A 24,037-nucleotide genomic window follows, 5' to 3' on the forward strand; every position below is an offset into this window, starting at 1 on the left:
TTTCCTATCGTATTTTGCTAGATTTTCCAAAGGATGCATTTAATGTGTTATCTGTTTTGTGAATGTCACCCACTTGGAATTATTATATTACTATTAAATAAGCGTATTAGATACCATCCTCATATTCAATGCACTATGACTAATGAAGGCGCTTTACTAATATCATTCCAGATTAAATATAGCATACTTTTATCAATTTATGTACTATACAAAAGTTGGTTTACAAAAATTAATAATTAATCACTATCTATATTCTTCTAGACGAAATAAATCACAAAATACTTGTTAAGTGATGATTTTATAATCGTTTGTATTTAAAACTTAAATACTACTCTCTTCGTTCCACTTTACCAGTCTTAGTTTAGTTGTGCATAAGTTTTAAAAATTGTAAAGAAAAATTGGTGTAAAAGATAAGATCATGGAATGTGAATCTCATTTTTATATACTCTATTAGTTTTATGATAAAATATAAGTGGAATGTATAACTTATTATCAATTATAGAAGATTCCAACTGAGACTCCTAATATAGAACAAACTAAAATAGAAATATGAGATTGCTATAATGGGACGGAGAGAATAGTATCTCTCCTCTTGTCCCACTAAAAATAATACTACTAATACTATATATCTAAAATGAAAATAATACTTTCTCTGTCTCAAGTTAGTTGACACATTTTTTTATGGCATGTGATTTCAAAGTTTGATGTTTTAAATATTAAAGTTGAGATAGTACAGTAAAAGATAGTACTAATAAAGTAAGAGTAGTGAAGAGAGGATAAAGTATGAAAGAAGATAAAGTTTTTAATAAAAAAAGAAATGATTCAACTACCTTAGGACAATTCAAAAAAGTATTCTATTCAAATACTAAGGTATAGAGGAAGTATCACTTTTTTCATTAACTAGCTTTATTCCAACTCGACTTAACTTATAAAATAATATTAATAGATAAAAATCTCATGCTATAAAATAAATGTTTTACATTTAATAGGATAAAGAGAATAGAGTAGTAAATTGGTAATTATCATCTTCACTTTTTCTTTAATCACAAATAAAACAAACCGCAGGCATTTTGGTTAAGAAAATATTGCAAAAGACAATTCATATTTCACTGTCCAACTTCAACACTTTGCTGAATGCGGCTGTGTTTTAAACCCACGATCTTTAATTCTATACGAACCTCACTTTCTCATTCGCCGTTGTTGCTGATTTTGATTTCAGATTTCTCCCTTTCTTTTCTTCTCCGCGTAGAATAAAGATTGAATCTTGGTTTCTTCTTGTCTTCTCTTTTAGTATTTCTCTAAATTCTGTGCACATTAGGCCTGGCTTTTATCTGTTCTTCAACAGCCCAGCCCACTTCTTCTACACTGGTTTTTGTCACGAACATAAGTGTGTGTTGTGTTGTGTATAATCAGCTTCAATGATGAGAGATGGTCTACTTCATGTGGAGTTGGAGTTCTTTTTTATGTTTTGGACTCTTTCTCGCTGACTGCGCCACATTCCCCCAAAATGAAGGTTAATTCTTGGTTTAATTTGATCCACAGATCTTGATTCTTGATTGACTGCTATGTATAGTGATGATTGGGCGAATTTTTGATGGTAATAAATGCGGGTAATAAATATAGATCACGACACAGAAAGTTACGTGGTTCGATTTACTGAGGTAAATCTACGTCCACGGGAAGAAAGGAGGGCAAATTTGTATTGCTTGATCTGGATTACAGCTTACAATACTGACTTGCTATATGAGATTCGATATCTAGAGAGCTTCACCCTTGTCTATCTGATCTAAGTTCTATTTATACATTTGAACCAAGATCGTGGCTTGCAGGTTGACAACTGCTTCATACCACTAAATAGATCGTGGGTGTAGTGGAGGTCGTGGAGGTCCTGCATGGGTCCACTATCTCCTTGTTCGGTCGAATACTGAGACCGAACTGCTGAACTTTGCCGATCAGCTTTTGCCGATCTGAGAGTAGAGCTTGATTGGTTCTTTTGCCGATCTGAGAGTAGAGCTTGATTGGTTGGCTTTTACCGAGCTGTAGGCTGCGACCGAACTCTTTGGTTGTGCCGAACCGAACTGAACTCTTTGGTCGTGCCGAACTGATACTCTTTCTTGGGTTTTGGGCTAATGGGCCGTCACTGCTATTGGGCTCGCCATTAGGGTTTAGTTGTTTAGTTCGTACCCCATCACTACCCCCCCGAAAAGCGAAGTGAATCACTTCGGCATTTTGGATGAGTGTAAGGGGGAGGCTGACGTCAGGGGACGTGCCATGCGCGTGTCTGCATTAAATGCGATAGCAAATCCGGCCGTTGAATCCAGAAAAAGGGGGATTTGAAACGGCGCTACGGATTTGAAATGCCTCTGTGAATCTGATAAATATTACCATTTTCCATCATTGGAACACTTTTGCTATTGTTTCTTCTGCATTCTCTCTCTTTTGCGCAAAATTTCCTTCCGCTCCTTCAAGAATTTCTTCAGAACTTCTTCAGACTTTCAAAGAGTAAGAATCATGTCTTCTTCTTCTTCTTCTTCTGAGTCAGGTAGCGGTAGGAAAGGGGGTAAGGGATCTTCTAGCCGGAAAGAGTCCGGGGAGAAGACCGTAGAATACTTTCACAGCATCTTGAGTAAGGACACTGTGATATCCCTACACGGAAAATATCTTCTTCCCGGGGGGAAGGTGGTGATTCCCGACGACGATCATAGGGCTAACTCGCCGCCGGAGGGTTATGCCACCGTTTACGAAGCCTGCTTAGAATGCGGGCTTCGTTTCCCTCTTCCCCCACCTTTTGTAGAGCTTCTTGATTTTTTCCAACTCCCTTTTGGTCAGGTGACTCCGAATTCTTGGAGGCACTTATCGGCCTTTGCTGCCGAACTGCGTAGGCTAGATAAGGATCTGTCTCTGAGGGCAATCCTTAATTTCTTCCAGTTTAAGAGGAAGGGATCTTGGTTTTACTTGATCCCCTTACAGCCCTTTAGAGCCTTTTGTAAAACCAAATGGCCGAAATGGCAAAATCGTTTCTTTTTTTATAATAGGACTTCGGCTTCGGATTTTTCCTGGAGAGGGCCGAAGTCCGTTATTCCTCATCCTCGGGTAGAACCGTTGGACGAGCTCGAGGCCGAGCTCAATAAGATTCCCATGATTAGGAAGCAGTACTTGGAGTCTGAGCTCGTCAAGGGCGACTTCGTGTTCGACTCCTCGTCTTCGGACGACGAGACTGAGGGTGAGGATTTCTTTTTTATGCATTACTGCCTTGACGACGAAAACTAACCTTGTTTTCTTGCTTTTTGGCAGTGAACTTGCTAAACAAGCTCGGTCGCAAATCCTCCGAATCTAAGGAACCGGAGAGGCCGAAAACCACCAGCTCGGCGTCTGATGCCGAGAAGAATCCGAAGAGGCAAAAGACCTCTTCGGATCCAAAGAAGCTGGAGTCGACTTCGGCAAAGGGGAAGGCGAAGCTTCAGAAGCCCCCAAGAGCGCCAGAGAAAGACGTGGTCTTGGCGCCTCCTTCGGAACATATCTGTGAGCCCTTTTTATGGCCCACGGACTTCGCCGAGGTGAATTCTCTTCTTGATTTTCTGGCCTTGCTTTTTTCCTGTATTTTTTGTGGCCCCTCGGTTGACTTTTTCCTTTTTCCATTTTCAGAGGAACGATATGCTCAGCAAGCTCGTCGCAGTTGAACTCTCTAAAGCGTCCAGCGACTATGCTGAGATGCAGAGGAAGTTGACTGCTGCTCGTCACCAGGCCGAACAGGCTAGGGCAGACTTTGAGAAGGCAAGGGCTGCTAGGATCTCGGCTCAGGATGAGGCACAGCGGGCAAAAAACGAGCTCATTATCCAGAGAGAGCAGTCGAAACAAAGGGAGGCTGCTGCCGTGGTTGCCCAAGGGGAGGCTCTCCGTGCTTTCGCGGAGAAACTCTTTTTGAGCAATCAATTTTCGGCCTTTGTCGGTGATCTGCTGAAACTGATGACCGATAATGCTGAGCAGGGACCCGAAGTCGTCCTGCCGCTGTATGGCCGAGAAATTGCAGCTCGTCTCCAGAGTCTGCCGCTCCTTGACGAGCTCGCGTCTTCCTCGGTCCTGCTTTCTGCTGACCGAGTCCGTAATTGCCGAGCTGACCGGGACGAGAACATGGAGGCCATCTTTGCCTCCTTGGGACCTGTTTCACCCGCTCCAATTTTCCCAGGAGAGGGTGAGCAGGAAAACGAGGCCGGCAAGGAGACCGAGCAGCCGGATCGGCAGACCGGCGACGGGCAGGCCGAGCAGGAGGTGCAGCAGATCGGCTATGGGGGCGCCGAGCAGGCTGGGGGGAGTAGGGAGGCTGAGGCTGAAGCCGAGGTGGACAAGGAGGGAGAAGCTGAAACCCGGAGGGGAGCCGGAGATGAAACTGGCGGAGTATGATTTCATCTCCCTTCTCTTAGTTTAGTTTCTTTCTTCCTTCTTGTAAAATGGCCTTGAAGCCCTCCTTGTGTAAAAAAATTTTTTTCTTATGAATGAAAAAATTTTCTTTCTACACTCGTGTCTTCGTATAGCTTTTCTTGATCTCTTTTACTCCCGTTGTGGTTTACTGCCTGCTCGGTAAGCTGAAATGCCGAACTGACCTAGCTGCTTTGTATTCTTTAACTCTAAGGAGCTGGAGGTACTTCACTGGAAGCGGCTATACTCTTCGGCTTTAAACGAAGCTGAGAAAAAAGCCATAGAGGACCAGATGAAGCATGACGAACTCTTGGCTCGTGGGTTCGATTCCCACAAACGGCGCCAGTGATGATTGGGCGAATTTTTGATGGTAATAAATGCGGGTAATAAATATAGATCACGACACAGAAAGTTACGTGGTTCGATTTACTGAGGTAAATCTACGTCCACGGGAAGAAAGGAGGGCAAATTTGTATTGCTTGATCTGGATTACAGCTTACAATACTGACTTGCTATATGAGATTCGATATCTAGAGAGCTTCACCCTTGTCTATCTGATCTAAGTTCTATTTATACATTTGAACCAAGATCGTGGCTTGCAGGTTGACAACTGCTTCATACCACTAAATAGATCGTGGGTGTAGTGGAGGTCGTGGAGGTCCTGCATGGGTCCACTATCTCCTTGTTCGGTCGAATACTGAGACCGAACTGCTGAACTTTGCCGATCAGCTTTTGCCGATCTGAGAGTAGAGCTTGATTGGTTCTTTTGCCGATCTGAGAGTAGAGCTTGATTGGTTGGCTTTTACCGAGCTGTAGGCTGCGACCGAACTCTTTGGTTGTGCCGAACCGAACTGAACTCTTTGGTCGTGCCGAACTGATACTCTTTCTTGGGTTTTGGGCTAATGGGCCGTCACTGCTATTGGGCTCGCCATTAGGGTTTAGTTGTTTAGTTCGTACCCCATCATATAGTACACCATTTATTCAATTTCTGTTTGACTTCTGGAAAGAAATAAAATTGGGATATTGTTTGATTTTCTTGAAGAAATGTGGGTTATTATTTGATTTGTATTGATAGATCTTGGGTTGTAGTAGTTGTTCTTAGATAATATAATGAGTTTGTTAGAGTGTGGTAGTGGTGCAGAATTGGGGCCACCGGAACTATGAACGGTGACCGGAATTGCACCTACACGAATTGAACTACGCAAGGGCGAAGATCGAGAGGAAGAAGGGGAGTTTTGCATTAATTCATAAGGATGGTTACAAAATGAATTGGAAAACAGCTTATATAGCAACAATGTAACTAACAAAACAACTCACAAACTCCCAAGGATCTTACTAACTCATGCTATGTGTAAATTTAGCTTCGCATCACACAACTCGCGTGTGCATGCAACCATGCACACGTTTATTTCATGGAGCCACCTCAACATTTATTTAATTCTTCTATTTCATGCATCAAACGTCCCCCCCTCAAGTAACCTTGCCCTCAAGGTTGAAAATGAGGGAACCTTTCCTTAATATCATGGAGAAATTCCCACGTCGCGTCCTCTGGAAATGAGTTCGCCCAATGGATCAAGACCTTTGTCGCGGGTTGATTGCCTCGCTTCACCAATTTCCTATCCAGAATCTGAACGGGTTCCAAGAAGGTGGAGTTCCCAACAACAGGCAGAGTACCGTGGAGTTGAGAGAGAGGACCAAGCTTCTTCAATTGTGACACATGGAAAACCGGATGGATTTTTGCATCGGCCAATAGAGCCAGCTTATACGCGACTTCCCCATATTTATCGAGCACTTTGAACCGCCCAAAGTACCGAGGACTGAGCTTATGAAATTGGCGATCACGAAGTGTATTTTGACGATAAGGTTGCAGCTTCAAGTAAACCCACTCGCCAATAGAAAAATGTCGGTCAGAGCGATGCTTGTCGTGTTGTTGCTTCATGCGGCGCTGAACTTAAGCACGTCCAACATAGCCTCCCGAGCCAAGAGACTCTCATTAACGTCATGCACCGTAGAATCACCCCGAAAATAAGGAATATGAATAGGAGGAGGGTATCCGTATAAAGCCTCGAAGGGTGTGGTCTCAATAGCAGTGTGGAAGGAAGTATTGTACCAAAATTCCGCAAGACTCAACCATATACTCCAGTTAGCTAGTTGGTCTCCACACATACAACGGAGATAAGTCTCCAAACATCGATTTACAACCTCAGTTTGGCCATCGGACTGAGGGTGATAGGCAGTGGACATGAGTAGTTCGACCCCCTGGAGCTTGAAGAAGTCCGACCAGAATTGGCTGAGGAAAACTTTGTCCCGATCACTGATGAGGATAGTAGGAAGCCCATGAAGCTTAAAGACATGATCAAGGAAGGACTGGGCAACAGATAAAGCTGAGTAGGGATGAGTGAGACACATAAAATGAGCATACTTTGTTAACCTATCAACTACCACTAGGATGGTGGATTTCCCATGGGACAGGGGAAGTCCTTCGATGAAATCAAGAATAACTTGAGACCAAGCAGCCTCAGGAATAGGCAAGGGTTGAAGTAAGCCAGGAGAAGCACTATTGTCATACTTAAATCGTTTACAAGTATCACACTCTCGAATGAATTGTCTGATCTGTTTTTCCATGTTCGCCCAGTAGAAAAGAGAAGATAACCTCTTGTATGTGGCCAAAACACTCGAGTGTCCCCCAGAACTAGAGTTGTGGAATAGTTGGATGATTTTTAGACGCAAGGCCTCATCATTCCCAACAACCAACCGCCCTTTCCTTCTCAACTGATCACCCAGCCATGGAAATTTGGAGGCTGCAGTAGGATGCTGCTTTAGTTCAGTAATCAGTAACTTAAGAGAGGGATCAGAATCCCATGTAGCCTGAATGGAGGGGTAAAGATCCGTAGCAACAGTGGCAATGGCCATACAGAACACCTCAGAAGAGTGCACTGCATCAGCAACTACATTCTCAAAACCCTGTTTATATGTGATAACAAAATCAAAGGCCATCAGTTTAGAGAGCCAATTAAGTTGCCCCGGTGTAGTTAGCTTCTGCTTCATCAAATGGCTGAGGGTTTTGTGATCAGTGCGAACTTCAAAAGGCATAGCACTCAAGTAATGGCTCCTATAAGTGACAGCAAAGACAATGGCCAGCAGCTCCTTGTCATAAACAGAAAGCCCTTTATTTTTTGGAGAAAGAGCCTTGCTTATAAAAGCAATGGGGTGATTATGCTGCATTAGAACAGCTCCAATGCCATAGCTACAAGCATTCATTTCTACCACAAAAGGTATAGTGAAGTCAGGCAGGGCCAGCACAGGGGACAAATCATAGCTTGCTTCAGAGCTAAGAAAGCTTTATTAGATTCAGCAGTCCAAAGAAAAGCATCCTTCTTCAAAAGATCAGTGAGAGGCTTACAGATGATGCCATAGTTCCTGATGAATTTTCTATAATAGCCAGTGAGGCCAAGAAATCCTCTTAACTTGGGAACATCAGAGGGAGTAGGCTAATCTTGCATAGCTTGCACCTTTATAGGGAGACACCCTTGACAGAGATAATATGGCCAAGATACTCAATCTGGTGTCTAGCAAATTCACACTTGCTAGCTTTGGCAAATAAGGAGTGCTCTTGTAGTTTCTGGAAAACCAAGTTGAGATGATCATGAACCTCCATATTCTTGCTATAAACCAGAATATCATAAAAAAAACCAGCACAAATTTCCTTCAGTAGGGCCGAAACACATCATTCATCAAGCTTTGGAATGTAGCCGGTGCATTGGTGAGGCCAAAGGGCATCACCGCAAACTCATAATGGCCATCATGAGTTTTAAAAGCAGTTTTTGGAATGTCTTGCACCTCCATTCTGATCTGATGATAGCCGGACCTCAAGTCATTCTTAGAAAAAACCGTGGCTCCTCTAAGCTCTTCCAATAGTTCATCAATGAGAGGAATTGGATATTTACCTTGATAGTAATCTTATTCAGCCTTCTATAATCAACACAAATGCGCCATGTTCCATCCTTTTTCTTAACTAGCACAACCGGGGAAGAAAAAAGACTAGAGCTGGGTTGAATAAACCCTTGCTGTAAGAGTTCAGAGACCTGTTTCTCAATAATATTCTTCAGTAAAGCTGAATGCCTATAAGGCCTCGAGTTCACTGGAGTGGCATCAGGAACAAGAGAAATTTTATGGTTATGAGAGCGCATGGGGGGAAGGGTTGTAGGTTTAGCAAAAACAGAACTATGCTCCTCCAGAAATACTTGAATATGAGAAGGAATAGGCTGCTCTGTCACAGTAGAGTCCTGTATAGTAAGGAGGTCAGAACGGCCCTCAGCATTCACTTGAATACAACACAATTGAATTCCCTCATTAAGAGCAAGAAGCTTATTCATCTCTTTTCCTGACACAGCCTGGACAACCTGGTCATTATAGCCCCCTCTCAACAAATGCCTCTTCCCTTTCAAGGTGAAATCCATGGTTAAGTTCTTAAATTCCACTGAATATCACCTAAGGTCTCCAGCCATTGAATTCCAAGCACCATATCACAACTTCTAAGAGGTAGAAGAAGCACATCCGTGATGAATGAGGTGCCTCTTAAAGACCATTTCAAGCCTTTACACATAGAATTACACTCCAATCTATTTCCATCAGCCATATCTACATAAACTGGAGTCACACTAGTGAGGAAAAGGCCCAATTTCTTAGCAACTCGTAGATCCAAAAAATTATGAGTGCTGCCCGAGTCAATAAGGATATGGAGAGCCTTCTTCCCAAGTCTGCCAGTGACTCTCATCGTTCTAAAGCTCCTAGAAGAAGAGCCATTAATAGCATGAATTGATATCAGAGGTTGTCCTCTTCAGCACCTTCCTCACTCACTTGATCAGAGGCCATATCTACTGGTATTAAACCTTCATCTATCTCCAATAAGTAGAGTTGCTTCCTAGCACAACGATGTCCTCTTTCAAATTTTTCATCACAGCCATAACAAATACCCTTAGCTCTCTTATCAGCCATCTCCTCCTCAGTTAATAGACGTCTAGATTTAAAGGCCGGGGTGATAGGGGTGGGAAGGAGTGGAGCAGAGGTATGCACAGGTCTAGCATCATTAGTGATAAAACGGCGGTTATTGTGAGGAGTAGTATCCTTCACTGGTACAGACATGTCTTGTAATCAAGCCAAAGCATAAGCATGAACCAAAGTTTGAGGCATGAACCAAAGTTTGAGGCATAAACATACGCACAACCTTTTGAATGAACGGTTTTAAACCATTAATGAAATGGCTAATCGCATACGATTCAGAGAGAGATACACGGCCTAACAATAATTCAAAACGATCATGATATTCAGCAAATGAACCTGTTTGTTTGAGCGCAAGGAGCTCGGTCATCGGATCCCCCAGTAATTGATCTCCAAATCGAGCTTCGAGAGCTTGCAAAAACAACGGCCACGGAGTAGACATAGCACGATCCTGGTACTTAGACCAATTTTGAAACCACTGAAGAGCACGGCCTTCGAAATTGATCACAGCTAAACGCACTTTAGAGTCTTCAGGTTTCAGATCCACCGTGAAGAAATGATCGCAACGTAGGATCCAGCCGGCTAAGTCCTCGCCGAAGAAGATCGGAAAACCGACTTTCGATTGACACGTAGCAAAGTATTGTTGGCTTTGTGGAGCACAACCAACGAATTGCCCAGGGTGCATGCCATTAGTCGGCGGAGCAAAATGAGTCAGGATCTCGTTCTGTTGGAGTTGCAGAGCAAGGAGGCCGTCGCGGAGTTCCTTCATCGCCAAATCACGAGATCCATCGGATGTATCTCTGAGCTTCTCAAGCTCTTCTCGTTTCCAATCAGATTCGGCAACACGAGTAGAGAGATCAGCCATGGCGGTTGCGAGCATCTCTTCTAGGCGACGCATGTCGCCGGAGCGAGTCTCCACCATCACAGGAGCAGGATCGAGAAAGCTGATACCACTTGGTACAGAATTGTGGCCACCGGAACTATGAACGGTGACCGGAATTACACCTACACGAATTGAACTACGCAAGGGAGAAGATCGAGAGGAAGAAGGGGAGTTTTGCATTAATTCATAAGGATGGTTACAAAATGAATTGGAAAACAGCTTATATAGCAACAATGTAACTAACAAAACAACTCACAAACTCCCAAGGATCTAATTAACTCATGTTATGTGTAAATTTAGCTTCGCATCACACAACTCGCGTGTGCATGCAACCATGCACACGTTTATTTCATGGAGCCACCTCAGTATTTATTTAATTCTTCTATTTCATGCATCAGGTAGCAGCTGAGCTGAATACTGCAGTGAAGATTTTATGTCTTACGTTAGAATTGTGGGAATGTTCAGTTGAAGCTTTGAATTCCTTCAAGAGAGAGATTTTGGAGGATCCTTCACATGTGTTGTCGAATTGGAACTTTCTCGACTCTGATCCTTGTGGTTGGCCTTTCATTGCTTGCTCCGTTGGTGGAGATCATGTGATAAAGCTGTAAGATTTTCTGCCCAAAAGATCGGTTTATAATGTTGGAGTAAATAATTATAGGAAACCTGATAAGTAATTGTAGTGCACAGCGTAACTTGTCATTTATGGTGCTACTCGGGTTTGTAGTAATGTTTCGGGAAAGTCTTTGAAGGGGTTTATTACAGCTGGCTTGTACCAGCTCTCGGGTTTGCAAGAATTGTAAGCTCTTGTTTTCTCGAAATGTAGAAGATTAGCTATTGTGGCTAATATATGAGGCTGATTGTGTGTATCTCACTCATGGGCAGAATTTTGCATGGAAATTTGTTGATTGGTGCAATTCCTAAGGAAATAGGCATGCTGAAAAACCTCAAGGTTTTTGACTTGGGTTCGAATCAGCTAACAGGAGCAATTCCGCCTGAGATTGGGAACATAAGCAGCATCGTGAAAATGTTAGTGAAATATGGCTGCTGACATCAGTGTATCTGTGGTGTTCTTCCTCTGTTTCCTGGCCTTTATTTTCTCATAGCATTGACCATCTTCCATTTATACAGAAATCTTCAATCTAATGGATTGGTGGGGAAGTTGCCTCCTGAACTTGGGAACTTGGAATATGTTGAGGAGCTTAGACTGGATAGGAATAAGCTTGGAGGAATTCTGCCTGCTACTAGTTCAGATTCTATCTTGGATACACGTGGAATGTAAGAATAAAGCCCCTTTATGTGCCTGTGATTCTCTTTACTAATCTGTCTTGCAATACCTAGTTAAAGTGCTCGCATGAATTGGCAGATTCTCTACTTTTAAGATGTGCTCGTGCTAATTAGGGCATGTATGCATATGTTATCTAATACGATGGCAATATTATTTCTCTGAGAGATGAAAATTGAAAATGCAACTTCTTAGGTATAGACATAGTCCATTTATATATGTTCATATGGTTCACCAAAATTGTCTTTAAACTAAACTCGAGCAACTCATTTCTGAGGTTGGGAGAATGATGCCTGACCAGTAACTTATGTCTCAATTTGTTAGTTGGTTCACTTTATTTACTTTCAATAGATAATTTGTTGTGTCGTTACACACAAATACTACTAACTCAGACAACAATTCACCTAACCTATAACTATATTAGGCCTGCATCAAACAGCCGGCTCACTGGATTTTGTCGATCCTCCAAACTAATAGTAGCCAGCCGACTTCTCATTCAATTTTTTGGTTGGAATCATACCTAAATGCTTGGGATATCTTCCTAGGTATGTTAGCAACTTTATTGCCTTTCTCTTCAGTTTTCATCTATTTTACTCTCTCTATCTCAACGATGGTGACCCCTTTCTTGGACGGCCCTACATAGATTTTATGCAGTGTTTTTTTTTTGTGTTAGATGGAGAAAGAATAAAGTAGAGATAATATTGATTTCATTTTTAGAAATGAGTCATCTTTGTTGGGACTTGGGAGAAACCAAAAAAAATAAAGTGGGTCATCTTCGTTAGGATTGGAAGGAGTATTATTTATTTACTTTTTGTTCAATGTACTTAAGAATCTAATATATTTATCATAGGACAAGTTTGCCTTCAAGACAAAGACGTGAAGCACCGATCTCCTGCACACTGTGGTAGGTAACCCAGCTTTATGCCGTTTCTAAGCACATGCTTGTCTCATAGTTGTAAAACATAAATCATAGTACTATCTTAATTTTCGTCAATTGTTAAAAGCTTATGTTACGTATGTTGTTTAACTTGGTTAAATCATGCAAGGAGTACTGACGCTAATAATGGAAAATTTTCTGGTGCGCAACCTGCAAAAGACCATTCAGGTAACCCAAAGCACCTGCCTACAGCAGAGGTGGAAGAAGAGACACTCTGTCATGATCCCGTGGAAGAATGCTAAGGACAACATTTCAATTTATATAGGTTAGTTTTCTGCGAATCTGACTTGCAGCGGTTGAAATTTTATTCCCTCAGTGACCAATAAGTGAACTATATAGGTCAGTTTTAGGTTAGGAGAAATTTTATTTATCAACTGTCAAACTCCTACAATGAAAGGCTTATGCAGATTCTGAGGAACTGAAGGATGTAGTAAGGTACAACTGACAGGAACTTGAAATAGCCTGTGAAGATTTCAGCAACATCATCGGCTCGTCTCCGGATAGCTTAGTATATAAAGGCACCATGAAAGGTGGGCCAGAGATTGCTGTGATATCCCTTTGCATTAAAGAAGATCAGTGGTCAGGCGACCTCGAGCTTTCTTTTCAGAAAGAGGTTCTGTTTTATCATAAGTAAATTTGCTTAGGGCTCTTTGTCAAATCTATGAGATTTTCTTTCTGCAAATATGCTTAAAGACTAATATTACATGATTCAGGTGGCCGGGTTGGCAAGATTGAATCACGAGAATGTGGGTAAATTGCTTGGCTATTGCATGGAAAGCAAGCCGTTTACAAGGATGCTGGTTTTTTATTATGCATCAAATGGAACACTTTATGAGCACCTTCATTGTATGTAATCTTTCTTTTTGTCTTTTCTCGATTTGGAAGTTCGTCGTTGTTTAGTTATAACAGCTGAAATCAGATACTTTCTGATTAATTGTAGATGGAGAAGCCTGCCAATTCTCGTGGACTCGGCGCATGAGGATTCTTATCGGGATTGCCCGTGGTTTAAAGTATCTTCACGCTGAACTCGACCTGCCATTTACAATATCTAATATGAATTCCAGTTCCATCTATCTGACTGATGAATTTTCTCCCAAGGTAAGGCTAGATAAATTGTCAATCAATCGCATAAAAAGATACAAAGTTCTTAGTAGATAGTCTCATCTCCTTCTGCAGCTGGTTGATTTTGAGTGCTGGAAGACAGTCCTTTCCAGATCAGAGAAAAGCTCGGGCACCATTAGCAACGAGGCTGCAGTTTGTATTCTCCCAAATAGTTTGTATTCTGTTACTTGAAATTGTCAGTGGGAGGCCTCCATATTGCGAAGATAAAGGATGCTTGGTGGAATGGGTACACTCCTCTTTGGCTCATCTCACTTGAAATTCGTTGTCTCAGTTTTCTAAAGGAAGCACCTTTGCCTTGTATATGCAGGCTAAGGAGTATCTGTATTCGCCTGAAGTGATTTCGCAAGTAGTGGATCCTGAGCTGAAAAGCATTTCAGAAACGAGGATCTGAAAGTGGTGTGTGACGTTGTGAACCTATGCATCGGTCCCAGCACGAGCACGAGGACGTCCATGGTGGAGCTGTGTATGATGTTGGAGAGTGGCATCGACACATCTGGCGTCTTCTCTGGCTTGGGCTGAGCTTGCACTTTCTTCGTAGTGAGTCTTGGTTGATAGTGTAAATACAAATTACTGTATTTTTCGAGTTGCAGCAGCATATCTCATTGAGGTGCCTGAGTTCTTGTAAATGCTTCATATATTATTATTTTTATTTGGAGATAACTGAAGTTTTGGTTCATTGTGGACTCCTTTTTATGTTTCTTGGTGTTGAAGCAAAGCCTCCTCCTCCCTCTGAATGATCATGATTTGAAATTATGAGCAATGGAGTTTTGTGTTTTTATTCTTTTAGGTTTGAAAGAGTTTTGCTGGAAGCTCATAAAGTTATGTTATAAAGCTCATGAAGTTATGTTATTGTTCATGTTTGTGCTTCAGTTGGCTAAAAACTTATATACAAGTAGTATTTCTTTTACAAAGGGAAGCCACATATATACCAACACAGCAAGGATCTCATGTCACACATTGGGAAATTCCTGATATAACAAAAACAACTTTGGAGTCAATTACAATACAAAACATCCTCTTCCTTATATGGGTAATTTCTCTTCTTTTTCAACTTGAGTGGTGTCACATGGCTTCCCGGACGCAGCTCACCCCTCATCTTCGAGTCCACTTCTTCATGGTGGTTTTACAACTTAGAGGGCAGCACATTTTGGTTCGTCTCGCCTACTGCTTTCTTAGATTGCAGCTTCCCTTTAACTTTGAGGAGGACTGAATGAACTTGGTCAAAATGAGGACTCGTTGCATTCTTCGTATCAGTAACCCACTTCATGACTCTTTTGTGGGGACCCAAGATTCGTTCTCGATCTTTTTCATCCACAAGCTGTATTATTATAAATAGCAGTAACACAACATGATATTACCATGTCGAACACAAAACTGCAATCTATACTCTAGTCTCTCTGAGAACTTGAACACGTAGAAAAACATAATATCATTACCTCAAGCTGCATGATCTCGCATACTAAACTGAGATCTGCAATAGAAGGTTGGGTGCTTCCAAGTAAGAAACGCCCTCTTCCTTTAAGCCAGAAAGATTCGATCTTTCCAAGAGATGCTGAAAGGAGTTTCTCACTTTTAGCTGCTGCTTCAGGATTCAGAGGCAGCCCGAGTGCAGGTCCAAGTGTCGAATTGAGTACATATCCAGCTGAAAGTGGAAACACAAGCATTTCAACAAGTTAGCCGGCCCTGATAGGAATCAACCAGCATAGCATCAACGGTTGGGTCAACTACTTAGTTTAGAGCTCTTTAATACTTATTGAAGGGCTATTCAGGATTGATGCTAATACAAATTCTTTCTTGGTTATGGTTTAACAATTTGACGAGCCTAGACATGACAACCGAAAACCACTTAGCCACTTAGTATGCAAGTCCAAGTTCCTTGATTGGTAAAGTATTAGAATGATACAACAAGAAATCGTTTCTTGATGCTTCTACATAAAACGATGGCAACAAAAAATGGTAAAACATAGACAGATAACAGAGATCAGAATAAACACCTACACCACTATGCAAATTCGAGTGATGCCAATCCAGCACAGAGTGAATTTTAGCTCTTAAGAACAGGTCGGCAGGATACCTATAATGACCAAGAGTTATGTTACAGAACATGAAACTTCACAAAGAAGTGACAACATATATAACTCAACAATAACCGAGATAGGATCTCCAGACACAATCTTATTCATGTACCAGAAATATGTAAAAATCATGGGAATCGGAAGTACCAATGATCAGCGATTCCAGGAAACGAACAAGCCAAATATATCAGAATCGCATGACTGCAAAACACAACAAAAAATGTGTGTGAATAGTCCAGAATACTTGATATCTCCCCACATTTTTTTTAACACAGTTGCAGTTTGTTAATGAGTTCTTGATGCTTACAAAATTGCATAAACATTAAATTTACACACAAAAGCAAAATGTTGCAGTAACAAATAGATCAAAAACACAAACCACAGATAGGAGGAAATCGGGTTTATAGGCTACTTTGCCTTTAAAATAACGTAAATGTACCCATTTTGTTATCTATTCCATAAATGGGAAAAACGCCACTCTCGTTGGCGTGTTTTAAGTGAAAACGCCACCCGTATTGGCGTTTTACAACGTATGTGTCGTCGTATTGCATGTACGTTGAAAGACGCCGACGCGGTTGGCGTTTGAACCAAAAACGCCAATCCCACTGGCGTGTTTCAAAAAACGCCAATTCGGGTGGCGTTTTTCATGCCTTCCGCCGTGAAAAAAAGGCCAAAAATTATCCCAAGTTATACACGCCAATGGGATTGGCGTGTTTCAACCTTTCAAGGCAAACTTTCGTTCAGGCATTTCATCAAACACTTGGAGGGCAAACTTTCGTTCAGGCATTTCATCAAACAGTTGGTTCAAAATAATAGCTCAGATGCAGCGCAACATGCTGATTCTTCCGTAGCAGGTTCGCCTTCTAGACTTGCTCCAGTTACGAAGATTGAATATATGGTTGGTTTACATGAAGGTTTGGTGGAAATAAAGGGGTGCTTGCCCGATAGTGTGACTTACAATATTTATGTTCAAGCTCTTCTCAAAAGGAGCAAGATGGACGATGTGATTCTTGTCTTGAAAGAGATGACTGCAAGAGGGGGATGCACACTTGGCGCTACCACTTTTACGATGCTGATTGAACCTCTACGAAGGGAAGGAAAAGATAGTGTTTTATTTGATTTGGTTAAGAAACTGTTACCAAAGAAGATATAGGTTAATCTAGTTGGACGATATGTTTGCGTTACATTCTTATCTGGTTGTCAAACCACTATGTTTAGGTAATGAGGTTAATGCTTGAATTGTATTTTGATGGTTGGATTGTGGATATGGATCAAGACTCATTACTTTGATATTTGAAGAAATAATTACTTCGATATAAGGGTATTAGTTATAGTTAACTGTATGACTCACGTTATATTGAGCGAACCTCACAAAAGCATGCCATAAAACAGAATATTAGTATGTGAATGCCTTCAAATACAGAGGCTGCCAACATTTCCTAATTAATCACCCACACCAAAAATAAACAGCACATTAGACTCAAAATATAGCATCATAATCAGGAAAGAAGCATTACCAAATAATGCATCTCCTTGCTCCGCATGATCAAACTCATGTGTTTGTTTTAGCTTTCTCTTTAGCTGTGCTGTTTTTCTTGGTCTGTTTCTCGTCATGTGTTGGCAAATCAAAAACTGGAGTAGTCCAGTCCACATAGGTAAACTTCCTCTTTACTTTCGCAACCTAAATGCGATTGATTCACATAATCTCTCCACTTTGTTGTTGTTTTACAGTAGATGGAAGGGCTAAGGATCCGATGAGTCCAGTTCCAGGTACTCAGCGTCGTGGCCACGATGATGGTGGCGACAAGTTCACCAGATCACACGTAGCGCACAGCTACTCATCAGGCAGCTTGGGGGAGCTCCAGTTCGGAAACATGAGCATCATCACTATGCATACCTGCTCTACACTATATCTAGTACAGAGATCACTTTCAAAAAGCAAAAACTGCCACCAAACACAGAGAAAGATGATCACTACCTAATTTACACATACCTGCTCTCCAAGTGTTTGATGAAATGCCTGAACGGAAGTTTGCCTTGAAAGGTTGAAACACGCCAATCTCATTGGCGTGTATAACTTGGGATAATTTTTGGCCTTTTTTTCACGGCGGAAGGCATGAAAAACGCCACCCGAATTGGCGTTTTTTGAAACACGCCAGTGGGATTGGCGTTTTTCGTACAAACGCCAACCGCGTCGGCGTCTTTCAATGTACATGCAATACGACGACACATACGTTGTAAAACGCCAATACGGGTGGCGTTTTCACTTAAAACACGCCAACGAGAGTGGCGTTTTTCCCATTTATGGAATAGATAACAAAATGGGTACATTTACGTTATTTTAAAGGCAAAGTAGCCTATAAACCCGATTTCCTCCCACAGATAGACCATTCTTATAAATGAAAAAAAGAAAGAATCACCTCTCAAAAAGCTAGAATCTTCCATCCACTATAGCAGGGACTTTTTTCATGGGATTTATTTCTTCAACAGAAAACATAAATATAAAATTGAAAAAAGTCAGCAAAAAATCTATCGCAGATGAAATTGAGTTGGGGGATATGATTTGACCTTGAAATTGAGGAGTTAACTGCTGGCGTTTGGAGAGGTCGATTCTAACCTCATCAAAATCTATGCCATTTACTCTTCAACAAACAGTTTATCAACTTATCAGTTCTTTTATCAATAGAACTAAATAAAAAAGAACAAGATTGAATTTTTAAAGAAGGTGAGTAAAGTAGAAGGAGAATTTAGTTGCAGAAAATGATAATTGCGCGGGATGGTTGTGACAAATACTGTCAGCGTCATTTTCTTGCTCTTCCTTCTTGCCTTTCCTTCACAATCAAAGTCAATTAGTCAGCCAGCCAAATGGATCGGGAGATTTGAATATACAGTGCCTCAAAATCTCACAGTATAAATTTTAATATCCTCTCTTCGTTTTCGGAGATTTTTTCAATACAGTATATGTTTAATACTGCTATATTAAATGAAGAAAATATAATAAGAAAATAATACTCTCTTTAGTCAAAATTTTTGGATACTGAGATTAAGAAAAATTGTGTTGAAAAGTAAAAGAGAAAATAAAGTAAGAAATATAAAAAGAGTGTAATAGCTATGTGATAAAATAAAGTAACAGTGATTGAATATTTTATTTTTTGTCAAAAAAAAATGACTCAACTTAGTTAGGACATCCCAAATCTATCTATACATATATAAAAGGCGAGTTTTGGCTTTATTTTAAAATATTTATAAATTTTGTCCTTAATTTAAAATATGTGTAAGTTATGGAATGAATTTGTGATACAATTATACAATTCATAATGTAACTAATTTTTCTCAATAATTATTGAAACCATTATCCATTAATTAGAATAAGTGAAATTATTATAATATGAATGATTAACCGTTATAAATTTATGATGAGATCAATTGTTTGCATTAACTACAAAAATTAACTTTTGGAACCGAAAGGTTTAGATGTATATCCATGTTTATAATAATTTTTTTATTTATTTTCTCCATCAAGTGATCAAATATATATAGACTTATCAAAAGGACGGTACCACACATTTTTAATAATATCTATCAATATATAAAAGATGAGTTTTGGCCTTATTTTGAATATTTAAGAGATTTGGGAATAAATTTAAATATTTATAAATAACTATCAAGCAATCAATAATTAGCGATTACAAATCTTAAATAGGATAATGGGCATCAAACAAAATTTGTAACCTCTATTGTCTTAATTTTATAATTTATGATTTTTAATTCCATGATCTCTTATGTCCCAATTTTGTGCCTATAAAAGACAAATGCATAGAGTTGTGGATGAATTACAAACCAACAAAAACACTCTTCATTCACTCTCAAGCTCTCAGCATTTTATTGTATATTTTAGTAAAATTGTATTGCGTGATTTTTGGAGTCCCATCAAGTTCATCGGTGTCTAGCGGGTTTGAGATGTTATATACGTCAGGAGGAAGTTGTTTCATCTCTAAGGATAATACGTCAATCCATGAGCATTAACCATGATGTAATTTGTCTTGCGGAAAGATGATTTTTCTCTGGAAGACTTTATAGTTCGGTTTATTTTATAATTTTCATTATAATCTCCATTTCATTTATCGTTGATTTTTTTCTTTGATTACAATGGTTAGAGTACCGCGTGTTATGGTTCGAGAATTTTATTCCAATATTTCTAACTATTCTTAGAGAAGGAAAAATTGTAGTAACATACTTAACTCGAAACATGCAGTTCCTAATTCTTGAATATAGTTATTTTGTTAAAAGTGTGATTCATTATTTTTAGTAAAGAGATATGAAGGATTGTTTTAAACATATTTTTCAAAAGTGTGATATTCTCTCTTCTCTCCCTAAATAATTGTGTTTTGTCTTTATTCCATTTTAAATATGTTTAATTTCATGTCTTTAGGTGTGAAATGAATTGAGGAGTATAGTTTTATTGAATTGTTATTACTACATTAGTACATTTTACTATTTTTAAATCTTGTATAGTTATATTGTTTATAATTTTAATTAATCAATTAACAATTCAAAACTACGTAACGGAAAAAATATTCCATCGTGCATCGCACGTGAGTTATCACTAGTAAGAATACAACTCAACTTAGTTGGGATCGGAGGGAGTACTAAAATAGAATAAAAAAGAAAATAAAATATGAAAGACATACCCTCCCTCCACCCTTAAAAAGTACTTCCTCCGTTCCTTGTTAATAGAGATGCTTCTTTTTGGCACGAAGTTTAATAATAGTGTGTTAAGTGGATAGTGAATAAAGTAAGAGAGATGAAGAGATAATAAAGTAAGAGAGATGATTAATTTTTGCTAATAATATAAATGACTCAATTAACTTGCAACTTCTCAATATAGTAAAATGACTCTATTAACATGAAACGGAAGGAATATAAACTATTTTCATATTAGTATGTCACTAAAAATTATGAACTTTCTAATTTTGGAATAATTAAATAATACATTACCACTACACATCTTTTAATTTACAAGTTATACCATTATAATACTATAGTACTACTGTGTGAGCCAATCTCCCTTAACACTACCATTTATCTCTCTTTTACTTTACCAATTATACATTAGAGTTTAGGGTAAAACTTATGCCGAACAAAATGTTCATATTTTACAGGGACGAAGGGAGTAATATTTAATTTTTTGTCAAAAATGATTATATTACTCCATCCGTCCCCAATTAGGAGTCACTCTTTGACCGGGCACGGGTTTTAAGGAAGTGTTTGAATGTGTAGTGTAATAAATGGAGTTAGGTAGTGGAATGTGAGACCTCTTTGACTTTTAGAGTATTTTTGATGTCCAAATATAGTAAGTAGGAAAAGTGACTCTTAATCGGGGACGGACCGAAATGGAAAAGAGTGACTCTTAATCGGGGACGGAGGGAGTATATTGCAACATACCTAAAAGAATTACTCCATTCAAGTCACAACTAAGATGACACTTTCATTTCTAGTTTATCCCAAATAAGATGACACATTTATATTTTTGGTAATCTTCTCTCTCTAATTAAAATATTCAATTCTTTCTCTCTCTATTTAATACTTACACCCAAACACATTAACCAAGAACTCCTAAATCTTGTGTGACTAAATAACGTATCATCTTAGTCGGAACGGAGGGAGTATTTTTTTTAATGGATAAATGAATTTAAATTTACGGATGACTCGAACCTAAGACATTAGGCCTCAAGTATTAACCTATCTTACGCTTTTAGCCAACTCACACACACAAAATCATTATGACTCTAATACGCAGAACGAAGGGATAGTTTTTTTTTCACTACAAATTAAAAATGTGGAAATTTTTCTAACTTTATCAGAAGTTGTTGATATAATACTATAATTTTGATACAATTAATTTCAATTTTTAATAAAATTTTATCATTATATTTTAAATATTAATTAAAATTTACAAATGTACTCCCTCTATCCTACTTAAGATATCAACATTCTTGAGTGACAGAGAATTTTATGAGGAGTTGTTAGATGAAGTAAGTCGAAAGTAAAAGATAGTTGGATTGGATATTATTAATGAGGAGAGAGGAGAAAGGAATTTTCAAATATAGAAAATGGATCTTGATCTTGAGTGGAACAAACTATAAAGGAAATGTTGACAACTTGTGTGAGACGGAGGGAGTACTGTCTAAAAGGACGTAGTTTTGTTTCAATATTATATATAGTGCCAACGTTTCATAGTAGTAGAGTCATTTTCCTTTTTAGTACTCCCTCCGTCCCAACTAAGTTAAGTCACATTCTTTTCTGGAATGTCCCAATTAAGTTAGTCATTTCTCTTTTGAGTTTTGACAAAAAATAAAACATCTAATCACTCTTAATTTATTTCATCACCTACTTTACTATTTTTTTATCTTTCCTATTTTATTCCTCTCTCCTATTTTTCAATACCATTTCTTAATCTTCGTGCCCAAAAGTTATATCTCAACTTAGTAGAGACGGATGGAGTAGAAAGTAACACATTTTTTCACTTTTACTTTTCTCTTTCTCTTACTTTATTATCTTTACTTCTTCGTATCTCCTACTTTATATTTTTTATTTAATACATTACACACTTTTTTTCTTAATCTTCGTGCGAGAAAGAATTTCCTCCACTACTGTAGAAATGATGGAGTATAATTTTGTGATATTTATTTTAATTAATATTATGCTCTCTCCGTCCACCATTATAAGGTCAAGTTTGACCGGGCATGAATTTTAAGAAATGTAAATGGAAGGTGAACTAAAATAGATAGTGGAAGATGAGTCATATTTTTATACTATATTGGTTTTATAATAAAATGTGAATGAACAAATTTAGTAGATTGTCACAAAAGTAGTAATAACACAAATTGAACATCTAATTGTGGACGGACAAAAATGACAAAATTGGATAATTATAAGTGGAATGTAAAAGTATTAAAATGTCAAATGTGGAGAACATTTGATCGGGGAGAGTATTAAATTTTAGTAGACTTTATTTTGAAATTTAAAATTTAAAATAATTTTATTCCACCGAACAATTAAATGGAACACAAATTTTTCTAAATTAGGACTATCAGCGAAAACACACACCAACTTTTGGTCATTTCAGATTTTTTACCTCGAAATTTGAATGTGGCAAAAAAAATACACCTAACTTTTAATTTATACTCTACCCGTCCAGAAAAAATATTCTCATTTTGCCATATCCATAAAATTACAGTCCTCAATAATAGCCTTTAATAGTCTAATTTTGGCAATTAACCCTTTAAATTAACATATTAAAGTAAATAAACTTAAACTCCTACCAGCCCCTAACAATTAGAAAATTCCACTAAGACTATTTTTTATAGATATCACAATAATTATTTTCGTGGATATTTAATACAGTATACGCCCTTCGTCCCTTAAAAATAAACTACATTTGTTATTTTGGGATGTACTTGAAAAATAGACCAATTCTATTTAATGAAATTTTTTTCTCTCTAATGAGGTGAGTCTCATTTTTCACTAATAATACTTTAATCACTTTTTCTTTCTATCTCTCTCATTTTTATCAATTGTAAATTAAAACTTGTGTTGTTTCAAATGTTGTCTATTTTTAAAAGATGGAGAGAGTATTATTCATAACGAAGGAACCGTATGCAATTCAACATGAATCTATATACGTTTATCATGTATCTGCAATCATATTCAAATTCATTTTGAACAATATACAGATCCCGTGTATTTTTAATTTGGGCCATCAAAAATTCAGATTTAACAATAATATGCAGTCTTGATTAAACATTTAAGGAGCGAATTCATTTTTAACACGACCCACAAACTATATTTACATTAAATATATAGTACAATCGAGGTTGATATGAGTAGCATTTTTAGTATAACTAAAGCAGGGTATCATGCATGGAATGCAATTCAAGAACACTGCAACATTATCAACAGAATACAGATGAAACGTAAGAGCATCCGCAGCGGTGAGTGGGCACGCGTCCGTCCGTCCGTGCTTGCGGCACGGACCGCCTGCTCGCCGCTGCGCTCTTGCCGTTGGCGCGGCCCTGCTCGATGCATCGAGCACGTCCGTGCCAGCGAGTAGCTGACGTGGCACGTTTTGATTGGCCAACGGCATTTCCGTTGGAAATTCTTTTATTTTAAATCGAAAATAATACCAAAAATTAAAAAATATATATTTTCATATTCCCGAAATTATGACCGTTTTTTTACCGTTTTTCTGGAATTTTTTTTGATTTTTTTAAATTTTTTTATTCCCAAAATCATCTATAAATACACACATTTATCATCCA

General features: G+C 38.7%; 2 pseudogenes; one reads left to right on the forward strand and one right to left on the reverse strand.

The window, feature by feature from the left end:
* Window positions 1-1,440: 1,440 nt before the first annotated feature.
* On the forward strand, window positions 1,441-14,335 carry LOC121757602 (annotated as a pseudogene).
* Window positions 14,336-14,565: 230 nt separating this feature from the next.
* On the reverse strand, window positions 14,566-19,746 carry LOC121757603 (annotated as a pseudogene).
* Window positions 19,747-24,037: the final 4,291 nt, after the last annotated feature.

This window comes from Salvia splendens, chromosome 12, assembly GCF_004379255.2.
Source record: "Salvia splendens isolate huo1 chromosome 12, SspV2, whole genome shotgun sequence".
Lineage (NCBI taxonomy): Eukaryota > Viridiplantae > Streptophyta > Magnoliopsida > Lamiales > Lamiaceae > Salvia > Salvia splendens.